At 41.5% G+C, this 20,098-nt stretch overlaps 1 protein-coding gene across 5 annotated transcripts in view; it reads left to right on the top strand.

Moving 5' to 3' along the window:
- LOC124302321 (agrin-like) overlaps positions 1 to 20,098 on the top strand; it is a 290,584-nt gene that overhangs the window by 53,394 nt on the left and 217,092 nt on the right. For 4 of the 5 annotated variants that reach the window (XM_046758370.1, XM_046758372.1, XM_046758371.1 and 1 more), the window contains exon 1: positions 5,977 to 7,018. The exons of the other annotated variant lie outside the window; for it this stretch is intronic. The gene's annotated coding sequence lies outside the window, so the exon portion shown is untranslated. Of the gene's footprint in view, positions 1 to 5,976; positions 7,019 to 20,098 lie in introns of those variants that run through there. 5 annotated transcript variants of the gene reach the window in all.

Genomic DNA, 20,098 nt, shown 5'->3' with positions numbered 1-20,098 from the left:
TGCCTTCAACAGGCTCGGGTCAAGTAAACTCTACTACGACGTACCTGATCCAACCTAGACTGATCCCTGACAGGCATTGATGGTAAAATCGCCCCCCTCAAAAATCTTGTACTCTTGGAGCAGACTGTGAGGATTGAATCCCTTCAACGTTTATTTTAATTTGTTTAGGTTAACCTAATTAGTTTCATAATACAGCCATTTTATGCGGAATTGTTTGAACTTTGTTAAAAATAAAAAAACACACGTGTGACCATTTAACGGCAAATCTCGTGAAATATTATTTCGCAATTCATTATTTTTTTCAGATATCTGGCTACAGATATCAGTTGCTCATTTTTGGTAGCCTCAGCTTCGCATCTATATAAAACTGAATAGTTTGTTGTATTATTTAAAAAAATCGATAATCAACCTGCCATGATAAATGACCGATGAGGCCTTGATCCAGCATGTCAGGGCATTCTGGAACAGCACGTTACATTTCAGGTCAGTCCCTGATCACACTGAGAAAAATTTCGTTTGTTACAGTAACTAGAAACATCCAGTAAAACAGGTATCGTTGAAATAACTGTTTGAATATTGTTGGAATTAGGAAAAACGAGGTACGCCTAACCAGTTTGCGCTATCGTCGATCCTTTTTTGGTTATTGCAACGCAAAATCAGTTTCTGAGGTTTACTCTACTTTTTTAGTTAAACGAGGCTTTAACGTCAATTTATCGTTGCACAAGCGTTAAATTTTTGCAACAGTTGCAAGAAAATCTAGCAACAGTGATCGTAATGAGAAAGAATAGTAACGGATACCAGACCTTCCGGTAACAGCTAGAAAACTAATTTTCATTTTCTACCTCGAACTATATTTTTCCATTGTGGTAAAAAGTGAAAATAGTTAAGGACCGAGCGGTAACCGGAACTAAAAATTTTTCTCACAATCAGTGCAGGTAGTCTGATGCGTACCGGATCAGACGGTAAGGCAAGCCTGATGATCGCCTTATCTGAGTGAGCTTGGTGAAAATTTCTAGTCGCGAAGCTCGGATCAGCTGGTACTAGAAATCGGGGGTTGATAGTGGAACGTGCCCTTAGGGCAGCGCCGCGGCTCTTCATCCTCGACACACTCCTTCACCCAGGACATCTGCCTCGACGGCTGTTTCTACGCGATAATATGCTAACGAGTTACATCAGCGACGTTAATTAATGCCCGCGCACTGCCAATCGGCCGTCGATCACTCACGCGCCGAAATTTCCAACCCGATGTGATTATGTATACCTACGCAACCCTCGAACTTCCCAACCCTCGCGATTGTGAATATTGGGGACTGTACACTTCCGGTATCGCTTTGTCGAAGAAGCGCGAAACCGAGGTTCGAAAGACGCAGCCGATCTTAATGATCGTTTCTGTTTATTTTATTGCCTTTTGCTTATTTTATACAAATCGTCGTTGCACCTTGGCGATTTAACAAATTCACATATTCCTTAGATCTGTAAGAGATGTTTGTCTAAAACTCCAAGAGGAAGAAACGCGTTGTAAAATTATAAAATGGAACTTTTATTTTTATAATTAATATTAAGTAATAGGTTTGTTTGATTTTGCAATTTCAAGATGGATTATAACGTTAAGGCAATTTTTTTTTTTTATCCTATTCCTTTTTTTATCGGTAAATATTTGATTTTTTATCGTTACGACTGATAAGGAAAAATAAACTCTTCCCGTGAATTTGTGTAAAAGAGTTTTTCCAACCAAATAAACCATTATGGAGTGAAGTACTAAATCAATCCACTGCATTCTCAACCATTATAAATGTGGTTTGAAATGGAAAGTCGATATCGAAGCTCTCGTTTACAATTTCAGCAGGTATTTTTTACCTTGAATTTTGTTTCTAGAAAAATCGTCTCAGCCCACGAACAAGTATATAAATTTGACAAATATCCGACCTTCGATAATATCGTAACCAAATAAACGCAAAAGTATTGAATATCGACTTATCGACATGCTTGTGAAAAAAAAATCTTCCAAAGAATAGAAAATATTGTGTATAAATCCGGCCGGCTGCAATTACGAACAACTTACGAGCTAGAAACCAAACCCCTGCTAGCTGAGTAGTAAAAGTGTTTGTGTTTTGAGATAAAGAGAGAGTGAGAGAAAAAAGCAAAAAAGCACTAAAAATCGTCGAGAAGAAATTTCGCGTACGAGAGAAAAGCTGCGGTAGGTACAGGGAGTATGTGACGCCATGATGGTATTACGATCGTGCACCATCAGACCGCATGCATCCAGATATGCATAATGCATGGGGAAAGGAGGGACGTCGCGTCCTCTTCGAGACTCGAGACTTTCCCCAAGTTGGGATTTACCGTATGATTGGGGATGAGGGCTGCGCTGAATTCCTACCGAGAGCCGATACACGCGCCGAGCAGAGAGAGAGAGAGAGAGAGAGAGAGAGAGAGAGAGAGAGTCGAGGTGAACCCGAACAATTTGCTGTAATAATCCGGTAACCGATAGTATCAGCAATGGAGCGGGGTTGATCCGCAGCGAAGCGAGTGAAGAGCACGAGTTTGCGAATATATTCGCATGGTTAATGCGCGATTCGGTTAATTCCCGTTCTATGCATCGTCATGCCTCGCCATTCCTTTCTTTCTTCGTTCCTTCGTTCGATCGATCCTCCAGATCCCCTCAATTTACCTTTGCGGAGGGACTTGAACAAGATTTTCTCTCTTACTTGTTTTTCTTTCTATCTTGTTCTCTCCCTCATGGATAGCTCATTTTCTTCGTTCAAGAAAATCATTTCGTTGGTAGACAGTTTTCACTTTCATTTTTCATTTTTTCTCTTAACTTTACGCTACCTGTTATCTCTAGCTTTAATTCCATTTTATCTAATCCCCTTGTCTTAACCTACCATTTTACTCTCTACTGTAATCCACTTTAATTTCTTTTTCTTATTTTTTTGATTTTACCTATTGCAAGGTATTCTTATCTGTGTGCTTACTTGCTTTTTCTGTTTCTGTTTTTACTGTATCCTGTATTAATTTTCTGTCGACATTTATTTGACCAACATCACTGTGAACGTAATAAACGTCCGTCTATCTATCTCTTTTTCATTTACTTTATACTTTTAAATAAAGAGGGAGAGCCGAGCTGCGATTTTGGATGATGCGGGCAAATACTGCGGAAACGTGGTTACACAGAAGAAGTTTTTCGAAAAAAAACTGAAACTCACACCAGATCAAATTGTACCTATTTAGAATCATGCATTGGCGAAGAATTTTGACAATGGGGTTTTACAAATTGCAGAGGGCAATTTTGAAGCTGAACCTTGCACGAATATGTACGGCACGGATGAAATGAATTTGTCCGTTTATATATTTATATAGAAAAAGAATCGATCATGTCCACGTCGCTTTTAGCGAGGAGGCATCAAACGTTGACAACTCTGTTCATAGTCGGTTCTCGGTTGCATAAATGCGACGTTCGCGTGTCAGCATGGAATTTAGATTATTGAGGGAGGTGGAAGGTGGAGTCGGGCTGTCAAATTACAACGTTTTTAGACAGGAGACTTTATTAAACAACCATCGCCGGACTAAAAATTTCCGGATTATCTCTGCGTCTCGTCTGATCGTCGTCGTCTGCTCTAACTTTGATGGATAGTATTTTAGTAAACTCCGTTCGACAGCGTCAAACTTTTCTGGGTTTTCTTTACAGCCGCTGTGTAATATCCGAAATCCGATCCATCGGAGGTCATTTTCGCATTTTTTCTTCGTCTCAGATTTCCCTGGCGAAAATAATATTCCGACTTTTCAGCGGATTGGCGTGACACGATGGATCGTCGATAATTGTTTCGGTTCCGTACATATTTATTTCCTCCCTTCATGCGGCGGGAGTGATAATGGATCCGCGTTTTTCGGTCATCGATTTATCATAAGTTATTACACTGAAAAAATAATAGAGTATTACTTACAGGCAAATGATTTTATTCATGCGGGACAAAATTGCAAAATAATCGCCGATCCATTAACCAACGACGATATTATACTCTTATATATAATAATATATATATATATATATATAACGGTTGTAGATACAAACTCGTACACACGGAGAGACGTCATTCGATAAATTCAACAATTTCCGCCTTTCACCTCTCACCTCGCCAATTTCGAGTTAATAATTCTGCGATAAAGTGTCCGACGCACTGAGACGGCAAATTACATTTCACATCGAATATCAAGATCACGCTTTCGCGCAGAAATGCGATTCCCGCGGGAGATGACTTGTCCAAGATTTTTGAGGACTGCGATTATTTTAGGAATCGAATTTTTAATTTCTACAATAAAACGGTCACCGGTTGCCCGGGAATAAACGCACTTCGTAACACCCGACGTAGAATTATCGGAATTCATCTGCAGTAGGTCGAAATGCTTGTCGTAATATCGAAATTGCCCCACGGTTCGAATGAGACTAGTTTATATTACTAATCGACTGGACGGATGTATGGATAAATAAAAGAACGCGTACGATAAATAGTTATTTCACATTACAGTACAAAAAAAAAATTCGATCATAAAAGCCCGCGAACCCTTCCAAATATTTTGACTATCTCATATACGTTTGACGATGTAATCCTGCGTTTATAATGACATAAATAATTACAAGGTATTACCGCTTACAATCTGCGATAAAGAAGCCTCGATTTAATGTATCTAATTGCGGTGGAATATTTTACTCGAAATCATGCCGGTTGGGATTATTCGAAAACCTGAATACATTTTCAGTCGTTTTCTAAATCGTTTAATACTCACGTAATATAAACTTCTAGCTTGCGATTCTGTGAACGAGAAACGACGAAACGCGAGAGAAAAACGAAACCGCAATTCTCGCTTGACTGCAAGCTCTTTGTGTCACATATATTTGATTCTCCACATATTTCGTCTACGTTTTTTAAGCCTGTTTCTTTCCCCGCGTGGTGTTATTGTTGCGAAAGAAACGTCGATAAACAGCCGCAGTGCTACGTAGATAAGAGAAACGTTGTAGTGATTTTCGGGTATATCGATGCGTCTTGGTTTTTCATTCGCGTGCGGCGCACGGGTTTCTATGACCATCAAAAACTTTTCCTCGGAAAAAGAAGAAAAAAAATCCCCATCAAATCCAGGCAAAACAAACCAGATAAATTTCTTTGTATTTTTTTTTTTTCCTCATACCGTGTAACGTTTATAGAAATAATTCTACGATTTCAGTTGATTAAAAATAGTTACATGATAATTAGACAATTGACAAGTTGTTTCGTTGAAACGATATTTTTCAATTTCATATGTAAATACATTTAATTCAAATTACTGTTTTGCGTTATTCTTACAATTTTTCGTAGAGTCAAAAATTCTCATTCTAAATACAAAAAAAAAAAAACGAAATGGATAGTAATTTACTTGCAACGTAACTTCGTAAATTGACAACTCTTTTGTACGGTAAATCTGTAGTAAATATACAATCATTCTTGACAGAGTATATATATAACTCTATAAACATACAAATAACGGCTGCACGTTAGCCGTTGCAACGTTTACACAGTTCGTTGCTTGCTATCTATTTTTCGTAACCGCGTTGCCATGAAATTTTCTCATTGTACAAAGCAGGAGATAAAATAGCAAAAATAGAAATAGAAAAAATAAAATAAGAATAAAAAATACCCGAGAATCTCGACAGCTCCGAACCATTCCCAGTTCGCTCCTCTAATTACGCCCGCACTGTGACTAGCCGTAAGCCGTAAGGGGATCATCGACTCACGCACGGTGCTTGCAAGCTCGTCTTTGCACAGGTAGGTATGCCACCGGCGTAAGCGGGGGTGAAGAAACGGCACCTGACGCCTGCGCGAAAGCCGGCACCCCTCTGGGCCGACGAAGACGGACTATCGCATGTGGCGGGGGTTGAGGGGGTGGGGGACGCTCGTCGGTTGAACCCCGACGACCGAGGTTCAGTTTGCCGGCTGTCCCGTCGCGAGCGAGCGAGCTGCTTCAGTCGCAACGGCCGGCACGCGTCGCGTCCTTAAAATCGCAAGTCGGCCGCAGGATAGAAAATTTTTCCCCTTTTCTTTCGGGGGAGGATTTCGATCGGAAAACTCCGTGGTTCCCGAAAATTCGGAGGGTGGAAAGCCGGGACTTACTTTAGGGAAAGAGACTCTTCGGTACGACGGAGTGACCGTCGCGTTCGAAGGGTTGAACCGGAACGAACCGAACCACCACTGATCGACGCAGTCATTCGCCGGGGGTGTAGATAGTGGAAACGGGGCGATAACGGCCCGGGGATCGAGCGGAAATGAGCGAATATAAGCACCCTCGAGTCCCGTAAATTTCCCAATCCCGTTCCGAAGTGTCGTTCGGATCCGAAGCGTACTTTTTCCTCCGTTACCGGGATGGAAAATAGCCAGGGTCAAATCGGCGGATAAACGTCGACTCGAATTACGGAATAAATTCACCCCGTCTTAACGGGGGTGGATGTCAAAGTTTGTGCGCGTGTTGGGAGCGTGCAGTTCCCCGAGTTGTAATTGTCGCGGTAATGTTGGTTTGTCGGTTCTAATCTGTGGGTGCCCTCCACCCTACAGTCACCTCCCTCCCTCTTCCCGTAGTTTCATCCCCCTCGTTAGGTGAGTGGAATGTTGATAGAAAATACGCCATGTGTGCGCCGGGCATAATAATTCATTCGCAAATCGCTGCGCCGCGGATGAGAGTTGAGGAAAAGTGTTATTCAATGAGAAACGAAATTTTGTGATTAAAGGTAGGAGAGGTATACGCATTATTGTAACAAAGTATCGTATCGTCGTTGTGGTGTGGCGAATTCGTTTTTGCGTTTTTTGCATGCGGTGATAATTAAGTGGTGACCATTGCCGTTTCGTTGTTCCTCTCTTGTGTAACGGATTTAAACAATTATCCTGCGGATTGGCCGGAGAGGCTGAAAAAGGAATGTTTACACTTGGGAAATTCGGCGACGCTTGGAGGTCGCCTCGCACGTTGAGCTGCTCTACTTGCTGCGTCCAGCCAGGTAAATATTACACGTCACGTTCGTCGAGCTTTACCGGTATATAATCGATCAACGGCACCGAGTGACGTGTAAACGTCGTGCATTTTTATTCCCCAACATTGCAACGCTCGTAAAAGCTCGGGTTACGACCGGTTTGTGACTCGGGTTAAACCCGCCGTTACGCTGATCGTGAATACTTACACGGTCATGCATCGCGGGGATCAGATCTCCTCGGCTAAGCTCTCTCATAGCCGCGTTGCGTTGTTTTTCGATCCAAGGTGTCTGGAGGGAGGTTCCGATCTGCGGCGAGCTTGCGGGCCGAGAAGCGATTCCCTGTTCCGAGATCAAAACCTGCGTACGCGACTTTTTCACCCCAATCGCTCACCGCGTTTTGCCGTTTCGTAACCCCGCCGACCTCGGCTGGTTCTCGATGCAATATCGCGCCTAGGCACGCGATCCGCGATCGACGATTCTGATATCATTATAAAAGCTGAGAATGTGTGCCGACCGAGGGTCGGACGGTAAATTATCCATGAATTATTGCCCGGCTCGGCTGAACGGCGTCGAAAATCACGGTGGGATCGTGGGATTCATTCGGTGCAGCGGGCTTGACGAACGACGAAAGTTCGAATCGCAGTTCAAGACGTTGCGGTGCTTCAAATTTATATCCGTCTCTAAGAAAGCTCTGATAATGAGATCCTGAGGAATAAACAAAACTTGGTAGATTATCCGTCAGCAAGAAGTGGCAAACTCGAGGCTGCATTTCACGTTCATAATCGTACATTGAGCATTCGTTTATAATCAAATATCAGAGTAGATGAAAGTTACAAGGATCAGATTGGTATCGATAAGTTACCGTACGATGAACTTTTAGGAAAAATCGTTATTCTATATTTTTCGGAAGGTCTGAAATGACTGGAATTCAGTAAACCATGTTATAACAAAGCAAACGAAGTATGACAGCTTAAAAATTCTACCACTTTTAAAGTCATTGTCAAGTTAAAAATTAACGATTATTTTTCAATCTATCGTCGCTTCAACCCCATTGAAAACTCTTGAGGCTTCGATCGAAGCTTGATGTAGACGTCAAGACTCGGAATTTGAAAAATTTTACAATTCACCGGAGGAACCTTTGGCGATTAGAGCCATTCGGAACTTACGATTAGATTCAAGACGCGCCAATCACGCTTACACAACCCCTGCATCAGGGCGAAAATCAGTTCTTGACTTGATTTCAGCTTCATCCCAGCAAATAAGGACGGACTAAATTTCCCCCAGCAATGGGGGTGGGTTAGAATCTGGCGAAAGGAGATGAGGTTTCTCGAGATACTTGGAAAAGGGACCGAACTGGCGGCTGCTGCACGATGCCAGTCGTACCTGATCTTGGAATCCCGACGAAATTCTCCTCCGCGCTTTTCTACGTTTTCTCATACGCTCGCCTATTTTCCGTTTCGTGTGTGGCTATAATCTGTTTGTACACCGGCACATGTTTGTACGGACAACTATTTGGCTATTCTTTGCGGCGGCGGTCTAACTTCACTCCGTTTAGGTCAGCGCGCGTAGTTTATGCTGCAATTTGAGCAGATGCCTCTACGCGAGCAGAGAAAAAATATCTAATCAAAAAATAATCTCCATGGCAACGTTTATTTGAAAATTTCTTCTCCGGAAGATCGAATTCTAAATTCACATGGCCATTGACTTCATGGAAGATAATCATTTCGATTGAATGGGAAATTCAATTCTTTCGAAAGCTACTTACAATTAATGTGCTGGAAAATCTTTCGATTTGTTTTAGAATTTAAGGTATGCGATTCTCGTCCCATAATTTCAAATTAATTGACAAGTAAAAATATTTCGAGTCCTCGATGAAGACGTTTGAGGGAAATATTTAAGAACGAGGTCAAAGTTACAGTAACGTCAGTGTAAGATAAAATTTCAAAAAATGTCATTGATCTTCAATTTCAGGAATATACGACATTGAAGGAGTTGATTTTGCAAAATATAAGTACCACATTTTTTCTTAATTACGGTCAATTACCGAATTTCAGAGAATTTCGGAGGTTCGAACTAACAATTTTTCACCAACATCTATCATTACGAACTTCACAGCTTTATCGTCAGTATTACCGAGTCATTCCTGTGCGGCATTTAGAGAATCGCAATCACTTGCACGGCTGACTGTGATTAAAATAGTTATAATTTTCCATGGACCGATAAATAATTGCGCAGATGAATGCAGAGACGCCTGACAGGTTTATTTCCCGTTCAAAATTGCGGAACGAGACGCATTGTATTGTCAGTTGGACGTAGCAGGAAATGTAATTGCATAGACGAGACTGCACTCCGGACAATTCATTCCCTCCCGATTTCGCGTTTATAGCCTATATAGGCAAGACAAGTACAGAGAGGCTCTGTGACGTGAAGCTGCAGGGCTGCACTTGTCCTCATTATCGAGTCGTTATTTCAATCACAGCTTCGAAATTGCATAATATACCACTTCGTCAGTAATTGTCAATACCTACGCGAACTTCTGCGCGAGGCTTCAAGTGTTGTAACCCAATTAATTTGAGTGCACTTTCACGTGATTATCCAGACAATGTTCCTTCATATTCCGTTATAAGTATGTACGTGAAAACAAATGTCGAGCTTTACGGGGTATTAAATCGCACGCAAAATTGACCAGTCGCTTTTACCGCGTGATTGGTAATTCGTGCAGTAATTTTCTACGACTGCTAATTTTTACTGATTTTTTATTAACGCTGTTGTACAAAGACCAGAACTGTGACTGGATGGATTTTTTTCACTTTGTCGCCGAAAATTTTCCGAGATCCTGAGAATAGATCGAAGTTTTTTAAAGCTGAATTATCCCTCACGGAAACGAAAGATTTATCGAATATCGTCAAGGGATTCGAATCGTCTCTTTTGGCCAATCCACGATTTGCGGAACGAAGTTTTAGAGATGGTTGGAAAAAATGGCGGCTCTTTTTGGCATTCAGAATGAACTGAAGATGCGGCGCGTTCCTAAAGTATACCAACTTCCGTTTATCTCCCGCCCTTTTCTCTCTCTCTTCTTTTCTCAACATTCTTTCCTCTTCTTCGTCTCAGCGGGTATCAAATTTCGTTGTAGGTAATATGATGAAAAACGAGGCGGAGCCGATTGAACTCGGGTGTAAAACTTTCGCGTGGCATGAGGTATCGATAATTTTCGCTGAAGAGCGCGGTCTTCTACCCTGATAGATAATTAATTAACTTGAGTTTGAAGAAGAGAAGAACAGAAGGACGCCGAGTTCGGCCGGCTGGAGCTGGGAGGATAAGATTGTTCGGTTGGTTGGATGAGTGGGCGTGTACAAAACTTGCTCGCGAATATCGAAAGTTAACATTTGCAAGCCGGCAGGTGGGTCCAACATTTTTGGTTAATCATTTCAGATCGACTATTCCACTTTTATTGATGTACAGGATTTTTAGGATGTTTAAAAAAAAAGTATTTCGCGATTTTCCACCACGGTACACCATAAAAAGTCTTATTAGATGGAAAGAAAGGTCTTGTCAAAAGACGAGCGTTCCATGTTATGTGGAAGATCGCGCTCAGGTGATTTTTCAATTTTATACATTTTTTCAAATTTATGGAGTATCGTGATTAAATTTTTCTTTATTATTGAATACATCAATCGTATTATCAATTTACGTCGCAAAGATGATCCACACTCGTCATATCGAGCCTCCAGTTGATATTTGAAAAGAGTATCTGACAAATTTTTCATTATTAATTCATTCTCATAAAATAGTTATAATTTAATATGAACTTTTAATTGAGGAGAATAAGATTCCCGGATGATACATCGTTGTGTCATGGATCGTGATCTTTGGGTTGAATATAAATGTCGGGAAGAAATAATAATTGAAATGCTGCAGCGAGTTTCTTAACAAATTCAAAAAGAAAAAAAAAAAATGAAAAAACAGGGAAAAATCAAGTGAGCGCAATATTCCACATAACGTAGAATCTTTCTTTCAACCTAAACAAACTTTTTAGGGGGTGCAAGAGTGGAAAATTGTAAGTTTTTTTTTTCTGAAACACCCACTGAGAGAGATTTTCAGTCCTTAACTATTTTCATTTTTTCCCACAATCGAAAAATATAGTTCTAGGCATAAAATGAATTTTTGATGCAATTAGCAAAAAAAAGATCGACAATAGCGGAAAATGGTAACGCGTACCTCGTTTTTCGTAATCCAACAATATTCAAACAGTTTTTTCAACGATACCTGTTTTACCGAATTTTTCTAGTTACTGTAACAAATGAAATTTTTGTCAGCTCCCTAACGTGCGTACACACCGTATATTAAATAACAAGGGAATGACGGCAGAGTGAATTTCTCAACGGCGACAAAAGCAATTTTCTATATAATAATTAATTCTATTCAAGATCGAAATCCTGCAATTCTGCACTTTCCATTCGCGGCTGTATAACAATCATTCGACTAATAAGAGTCGGTGAAACTTGGAGGATACTAGCGCGATCACTACCGTCAGCATGTCTTTCTCTCCCCATTGTCTGCATCTCCATTCGATTCAACTGAATTCGAGTTCTCTCTTTTTGCTCCTCCGTTTTTCCCACCTCTTCCCGAGATTCCCGGATCTAACTGCACAACCTGCACAGTTGAAAACGGAGACTCGTGGTGGTGGGAGGGGCGGGGGAAGATATTTTAATTATCGGAAGTACCTCGAGTCTTCGCGCGTCTTTTTTGCCCCGTTCGAAACGGAACGCCGAAGGCGATGTTTCCACAAATAATTCTCACGCCTATCTTTCCCCAAACAAAAAGCTCCCGTACCTTATAATAAAATTGATCGGTGCTGTTCGAAAAACCGATCTCTGTCGACTTTTTCTTACTATACGCACCCAACTGCATTTTCCGACTACGAGTAATCGTGTATGTACGTTGTACGTTCGTTGTTTAATGCGACCGGCACTCAATTCTCGTTCCGGAAGAGAAACTCACCCCGAGATGGACTCAAGCGGACGAAAACCGGAGGCGACTATTCTGCGGGTTCGCGGCCTCTGCTGTTCGTTTTAATTAACTCGGATGATTCACTCCTCGAATTATACCTACGCGTTATACCTTATGATACACCCCTGCCCCAAAACCATGTATATGTATGTTTATACGGATATACTTGAACCTTCGCCGACAAAACTTTCACCCATTCGGCGAACCGTGACAGCGGCGTTAAATTATATACTAGTCGCGATGTCGTGTATCGTCCGGAAATTGTATTCTTCTATCATTATTTTCAGCTTTTTTGTTGCTTCATATTTGTTGCACATAAATAGTTACAAATGGTTTAATCTCTACGGAGACATGAAATTTGTTTAGGTTGATTGAATAATATGTATATAACGTAATTCTGCACCACCTTTTTTGAAACCTTTTTTTTTTTTTTTTTTCTTTATTAGTTCACAAAATAACTTCATATTACTACGTCGTGTTCGAAAAATCTTTCCACGGTTTGGGTTTCAGCGAAATTTACTCTCGAATTCCGAGGCATTGCATTAGTTTCGTACGAATATCGTCTCGCGTTTCAACAAGCGTATTTATTCTTAACTGTACAAACATTAAATGTAAAAAAGATTTGAACAAGTGTTGTTTTAAATTAGTGCTCTGATTCTGGTGTGTTACATTTTGTTACAGCTTAATATTTTTCAAGACAAAATAGCGGCGATGATGGAAGTTGGAGAAAAAAGACTATTTTACGCGAAATTAACCGGATGACAATTTTTTTCATTTCCCGATGATTTTCCACATTCATTGTCTGATTTCAATTGCACGAAACGTACGTGGCTCTTTGTTCTCGATACATACACATAAACGCTTCGAATGTATCGATAAAGAGGGGAATCCCGAAAAGAGTGTACACGTATAACGATGGAAATTTATCGACGTTGTTATTCATAAAAAACAAACGTATTATACACATATCGAACTTTACTTGCGATCGTTTTTTTTCTTCCTCCTCTTCCTTTCACCTCTTTCGCATCTATATTTTTTTATGAGACTTTACGAGGATAAATCTGAATATCTCTTGCATCGTAAAACTTTTTCGCACAATGCGCCACGTTGACGTTTGCTCACACTTGGAGTGAAAAAGAAGCCACCATACAATAGGTATATTCCGTTCTTTTGAAATTTTTCATTTTTATTCTTTATTTTATTCCTTACAATCGTAATTCTCTCCGTTCCCCGAGAGTTAATTCATTTTGAAAGTTATTCAATTTTTTGTTTCCTTAATAACCGCTTCTGTCGATGACAGCGGATTCATTCCGACGACTGCTGTGTTTAAAACCTCTTTTTTCCGTTTTATTGTTTTTTCGCCCCCTTTGTTCGCCACTCGGTATATTTCGTTTACATTTCGTATAAATCTGTTATTATATGGTGAAAAATCGATTCGGACCTGAAAGTTGAAGCGGCGATAATTCGGGCTCTAATTTTAATTACAGGCGGGCGGGCCCTTGAGGGTCCGCTTGATTCAATGTGCAGGGAGGGCTACAAGTTTGAAATAGCGATGCGTAGCGAGGAGAGAATGCCGAGCTACCCGCTGCAGGAGTTGTTCGGCCCTTGAGACGACGGGGTATCTGTCCGATGCTAATTGCCCCACTCGGGGCGAAAGAGCCCTTCGTATAATTCCTGGCCGTTCCTGCGGCGGCAAAGGTCAGACGATCCGCATCGACGCGAGTAAAAGATTCATGAAATAAGTGCTGCTGCAAGGCCGAAGAGCGAGAGCCGGGCTTAGAAGTCGGGAGGGCACCGAGACTCGCCGCCGAGGAATCTTGAAAGCTTATTTACCCGCGAGCTTTTTTTCATTTCTCTATCTCACTCTCCCTCTCCTTCTTTCTTCTTTCTCTTTTTTTTTTCTTCTTTCTCTCCTTCTTTCTTTCACACCCCTCGCAACGAGCCGGGAAAAAAGCTTTTTCATTCCGCCGCACGGTGGAATTCGCGATTTGCAAGGGCAAGGGCGAGGGCGGCGGGTGGGGGGGAGGGGGGATATGCCACACGCGGAGATAACCACTCGGGCAGCGTGTCGACGATACGCTCGTGTGTCGGGTGTATTATTTCCACGTACGCGGAGTCGTCGATTAAATTTATTGACAATCCGCGTGGAGAGACGAAACGTTGTTGGTACAGGTACGTGTATTGCCGGCTGCACGCGGTGCCGAGCTTTCCAGCGATGCTCGGAATTAAGGGCTGCCAATTTTCATTAGATTTCTGACCGACGGGTGGCTGCCCTGCTGGGTATTGAGCCAAATTGCTAATCGATAGACAAATATGTCGATGGGGCTTCGTCGTTAATCATTCCAAAAATGAAACGGAGCTTGCGGTATTAAGGATGAATCGAAATTTGATAGGTGGAGAAGAGAAAAACGTTTCGAAAATCTCCGGCGCAATGTTATTTCCGACAATCGGCTATAAACATGGACCGAACAACATTACAAACGCGTAATGATAGGCAGTTTGATCAAATTTGAATCACACAAGCTACAAAGAATATGTCAATAATCCGAGTAAACATTTTATGCAGGTTAGAATATCACGTTCAGGATGTTCAAATTCCAGTCTCCCTCAAACCTATTATAATTTTTTTTCCAGACTAATTTTTCTCGCAGATTAAAATTCCACAAATATTCTGTATCGCGGAGATTTTTTTAAACAGTTTTTTCTCCCCTCTCCGTACAAATTGCGATAAATTTATCATTCTCTTTATTCGATCCTGCGTATTACATATTTAATCACTGCTTCTTACAGGTACGAAAAAGGCAAAACCTTGCACAGCGTATACGAAATGACGGCGATCGTCGCGACGCCGGCGCGCTTTTCAATTAGCAATTAAAATCTGCAGCCGTATTCAAGCCCTAATTCATGTGTGGACACGTGCCTTCTAAAGCACCCTCGCCTCGCCCCTTTCCTCCTCTAGATATTTTCTGCACATCGTGTGTATGCGGCGTGTCGGTGGGGATCTCCGTGTCAACACCGCAGAGTTTGTTGTTGGCTGACCCGACGGTATTTGCACTACTTAGTTGGTGGCAAACAAGGGACTCCAGATCATATCTATACCGCTGAGAGAGTCCGCGCCGCTCTCTTTCTCTCTCTCTCTCTCTCATTCCCTCTACTTACTTTATTTTTCCTCATCCCTCAACCCGATTTCGTCAATCTTCTTATGGCATGTACGTTGTATCGCTCGGTTCTCTTTCACAAAAGCTCTTCTTGTTCCATCGCTGCTGTGTCCGTACGGTTGAAATTCTATTGTAAAGATTATTCGAATTCTGTGCGTTATTTCCGGTTGGATTGTATAAAACCCACCCTCCGTATATCTCGAATCTCGTTCATATAAGGGTTGCGAATGAATATCGGAACGCGTGATGCAGGAATCGTGTTTGACGATGTACGAAAATATGTAAACTGTTCGTTCCGTGCTGGGGAGAAATGAAAATGAAAACAAAAGACGAGGAAGACATTTTAAAATATAAAAAAGAAGAAAAAAAAAAAATACGTTCAAACGGTGGTATTGATAACTGGAGAAAAAAATTCTTTCGTATTTCAGGTAACGAGGTTCTTCGTTTATTTTCAAAACGTTGAAACATTTCGCTAAACTTAACGAGCGTGTGTGCTATTTATACGCATCGCGGGGTGCATAAATTATATATTATACCTTTATACCTATAGATATATTACATACTTTGTGTAACACACGCAAGCGTTGCACGAATCTATCTATCTCGGCTGTTTTACGATTCCACGTCATTCTCTCTCTCCGCGGGCTCACTTTTACGATTATTGAAGTGGTCATGTTTTTTTTTTTTCGTCCATCCCCCCCCCCCCGCCCTCTCTATCCGCTTCGTTCCGCATCGTTGTCGAAACTTTTAATCATCCGGTCTCTTTTGGGACTTTGAAAGGACCGTCGTCAAATCGGGTCACGCATAAGAAAATCAAATTTGCGTAATTAGGCTGTCGTTTGTTTTCAATAACACGTCCACACGGGGATTCGAGGAATTCAAGGTGTGCCGGGGAGAAGTATGGAAACAGTTACCGGAATTTGCGACGTCACGGTTCGTTTAGAAACCTAATTAACTCATCCAATTATCATTCTCCGCGAAAGGCGGCTGGTACGACTTTACGGAATATAAACGTCGTCGTTGACGCTTGAAAAGAACTTGAGAACAGCGGATTCGAAGGAAGAAAATGTTTCGGTGACGAGTGACGGAGATGTTGGAAGAATTTCGATGAAAGGAAATAAAAACGAATAATTTCATCGTTCATTACAGCTGAGGCTCGTTGTTGAAACAACACGATTAGAAATTTAATTAACAAACAAGACAGCGATCGCTTTTGTACGGAAAGATGTTTAATTTTTTCCTACGTAAGAGGACGTCGTATTAATTGTATAAAATGAAAATTGAATCTCTCGCTCGTACCGATTCCAATTTTCCAAATTAAATAACATCACCTTTAATAACATCACGACGAGATCTCTGGATTCCTCTTGAACCGTTCCACTTTTTTACCGCAGCAGCACGAGAGTCTGATTAAAGAACGGTGCGGATGCACGTGGCTCCGGGGCTCACGGATGCTGCAGAGAGTCTGTGCAGTCTTCTGAAATATGGCGAAATCGTGATCGGGGTGCAACCCGGTCTCGACGTCGTCGAGGACAACGCGCTGCAGGAAACCTGCCGGCGATGTTTGACGGGGAAAATCGAATTTCTCGGGGAAATCCGGATCGTATATCAACCCCCCCCCCCCCCCCTCCATGCGATGGTAATTTCGCGCACGTGCGAAACGCGTGCAGCCGAATCAGAATCGACCTTCGGCCAATGGGGAAGGCGGAAAAATCTGTCTACGGAAATTCACCTCTCGATTACCAACCGATCCGCCCGGCGAATTTGGTGCGTTTGAAATTATCCCTGCCGTCGCCGAATGTATTCAGAAACTCATTAGCCTTCGCGGGAGGGCTGGGTTTGTGTTTATTTTATCCGTTTTTTTTTTTCAACTTCGATATCGTATCGGCGAGCCTTTGATATTGGTGTTTTGAATGCTTTGTTCAATATTTGGACCACAAGCATCGTGTGGTTTGATTAATTTTTCGAGAAATTGGGTAGGTGTGTTGAAGTTTCAGAATAAACGGTGATGTTTCCAAATATCGAAGTTCACGTATATCAAAGACGAAAAAGAGCTTGACAGCACCATTCTATACTCAATTCTAGACCAAAAGTATTCCAACACATTTTCATTTGACGCAGAAATAAAGGAATGGTATGAATTCTACGAATTTATTATTCCGATTTCGTAGAATCCGTTTCATTTCTTGTAGTGCCTTTGTTCGGAATTGGGTATAGAACGGGGCTATTAGGCTCTTTTTCGCGTTTGAAATACCTGGAATTCGATATTTCGAGATACATACGTGAACGTCGAAGTCGACCAGGGCACCCTCTTAAGGCTTTTATTCAAGTGCTTTATACAGTTTGCATTCGAAGTTTAACGACAGATCATTTTCCACCTGAACCGACTCTATATCGTTATGAAAACATTTGCTGTCGGAATGATTATTAGCTCGTACGATTTCTCAACTCAAGTCGAGGGCTATTTGTTTCCTAATTCGATGCGCCTTATTGTTAGTGATAGTGGAGAACCAGGCTCGGCCCATTTGTTTCGAGAAATGAAATTAATGCGCGCCATTATAGTGTTGATGCCAAATTCGTTGTACACCGGTTCAAGAATCGGCTTCGAATCTTGTTTCCGTATAATATGCGTAATTGCATGTTCGTGCGACGGAAATTACGAGTTTACGGTTTCACATCCGTCCCCTCAAAGTTCGAAATTGCTTACTCAAAATTAACCTAAATGCAAGGGGACAGTTTGAACAGGGTTCATAATGAGTGTAGAACTGATCGAAACGGCTTCGCTACGTTTTGTCGATTAGTCAAGGCCCTCGGCATTTCTAAATTCGAATGCATTTTAGGTTCGAAAATTTTTCACTTTGAATCCTTAAAACTGATTTGTTATATACCTGTAACACGAAAAAAAGAAAAACTGCGACTAAATATGACGAAATAAATGTTTGTATCATTTGACAGGAAATTTGGTTGTTTTTTGTCGAATCAAATGATATTGAAGAATAGAAATAGACACACTCCCCTCGCCACATATCTGAGAAAGTAAAGGAATCCCAATTTGCGTGATATTTGAATGCAGGGGTAAAATCGTGGAGCGTTGAGTGCGGCATATAAACCGCGGCTGTGGGATTGAAATATTTCAAACTTTCGGCCCGATCAATCCCTCGCAGTATTTCATCCCCTTCTTGTTTCTTGCGTGGCGTCAGTACGTCGTCATCTCTTTCACCCTTTGTACCCGTCATCCGTCCGATGTCGTTTTCACCCCCGCCGTCGCTCGGCGCAGAGCCTCGTTGAGCAAACCATGACAAAGCAGTTAGGAAAGAAAGTTGACATTGATACCCGCCGTCGTCTGTAAGCTGGAAAAGCTCCACTGCCGCCGGCTGCAAATTCACCCCCGGTTGAAAATCCGCGCAAGGATCGCTGCTCGTAGATAATAAACTACTTACCTCTTATCCTGCGTCAGTTCGACGGTTGTTATTTGATCTCGGGCCGGTGCCAACGAAGTGATAAGAGCCTCGTTACCCCGCGCCGAGTCGATACGTCGGCCTCAATTGCCAACAACCCTCGTCGCTCGGGGTGTTTTTTTTTTTTTGTATTTTTTTCCCTCATCCTTCCTTCCTTCCTTGAAATCGCAGCTGGTGAGAGAAATCATTCCAACTCATCCTGCCGCATTTACTTTCGCTCCACACACACACAACGATTCGGTGTGGAGTGTCTCTGATTTGTTCAAGGGCAAAAAAAAAAAAAAAATAAAAAAAATTGACGCGGTATAAACGCGGATGGAATTTATTTATTTTTTTTTTGGTTGCACGCACTTGTGTTTCGTGATTGAAACGAATCGGAAACTATTCGCGATACACGTTTCTTTTTTACCCTAACCTGTTTGTGCCTTTATTTTATTGCAGTTGATACGGTCGAGGCTCTGTGAGTACCCGTTAAAAGTAAAAAATAACTCCCCCCCCCCCTCTTATCGCTCTCTTGACGTCCACACTTCACCGCTGAAACTTATTATAATACCCTGTTTCGATGTCTGGTTTAATATTTTTCGTAACAATTTTCCTAATCGCCTTGCATCAGTCAGTACAGAATACGTTACGCGGTTTAGCTGACGTGAATCGGAAAAAAAAAAAATATGTAACAGAAGAATCCGCGAGAGACGGGAAAATAGAAAGTCACAATTTTATACGACGAACAGTCAATTCTTTCGTTTTTCGCATATCTGTGTCAGCTGTTAAACGATCGTGTGTGAATTTTCTGCAGAGACAGAATGTCAGGTCAGTAAAGCTCCAGCACCGACCGGGATTAATTACGAAAGGTTAATTATACCGGAAAGAAGAAGCTTGAAATATAAACTCGCAGGTCGAATGCATTACGTCTCTCTCTCTCTCTCTCTCTCTCTCTCTGTTTCTCTCTAGTACTAAAATCTCATATTCGAAGTGTGTAGTTTCCTAAAAATTTTACACCGAAGTTAACACACATTTTCCCTTTCAATAGCAGAAATTTATTTCCTCACTATTCGTTTATCGAACTCGGAAGCAATAGAGTTGCGAAGGTATTGGCAAGCGCATTGTATACGGCAAGTTTGTGGTTGAATTATTCTTTCGCTTCGGGGGAAAGATCGATGCGTCGAAAAATGTATTCTTCGAGTCGTATGCATACCTATCTGTATATTTTGAACTAAGAACCTGAGTGAAGGATTCAACTTCGGAAAGTGAAGCTGCGGGTATACGGCCCGCGAATTTTATAGCCAACGTTTTACTTCCGCGGTCTTACTTCGGTTTGAAAAAAACAAGAACAGACCGAACTCTTCGACAGGCTATCGAAGAGTTATACGCGAGTTTATGTCACGGTTTATTTTTACTGCCACACACTGCGCGACTTGGTTAACTGGAAAAATTTCAACGACGTTACAAAAAGCATTTACGTTGATTACAATACGCCTCAG

The sequence above is a fragment of the Neodiprion virginianus genome, chromosome 4 (assembly GCF_021901495.1).
Source record: "Neodiprion virginianus isolate iyNeoVirg1 chromosome 4, iyNeoVirg1.1, whole genome shotgun sequence".
NCBI classification, from domain to species: domain Eukaryota; kingdom Metazoa; phylum Arthropoda; class Insecta; order Hymenoptera; family Diprionidae; genus Neodiprion; species Neodiprion virginianus.
Note: the sequence above shows the minus strand (reverse complement) of the source record. Positions and strands in the feature narration are given on the sequence as shown.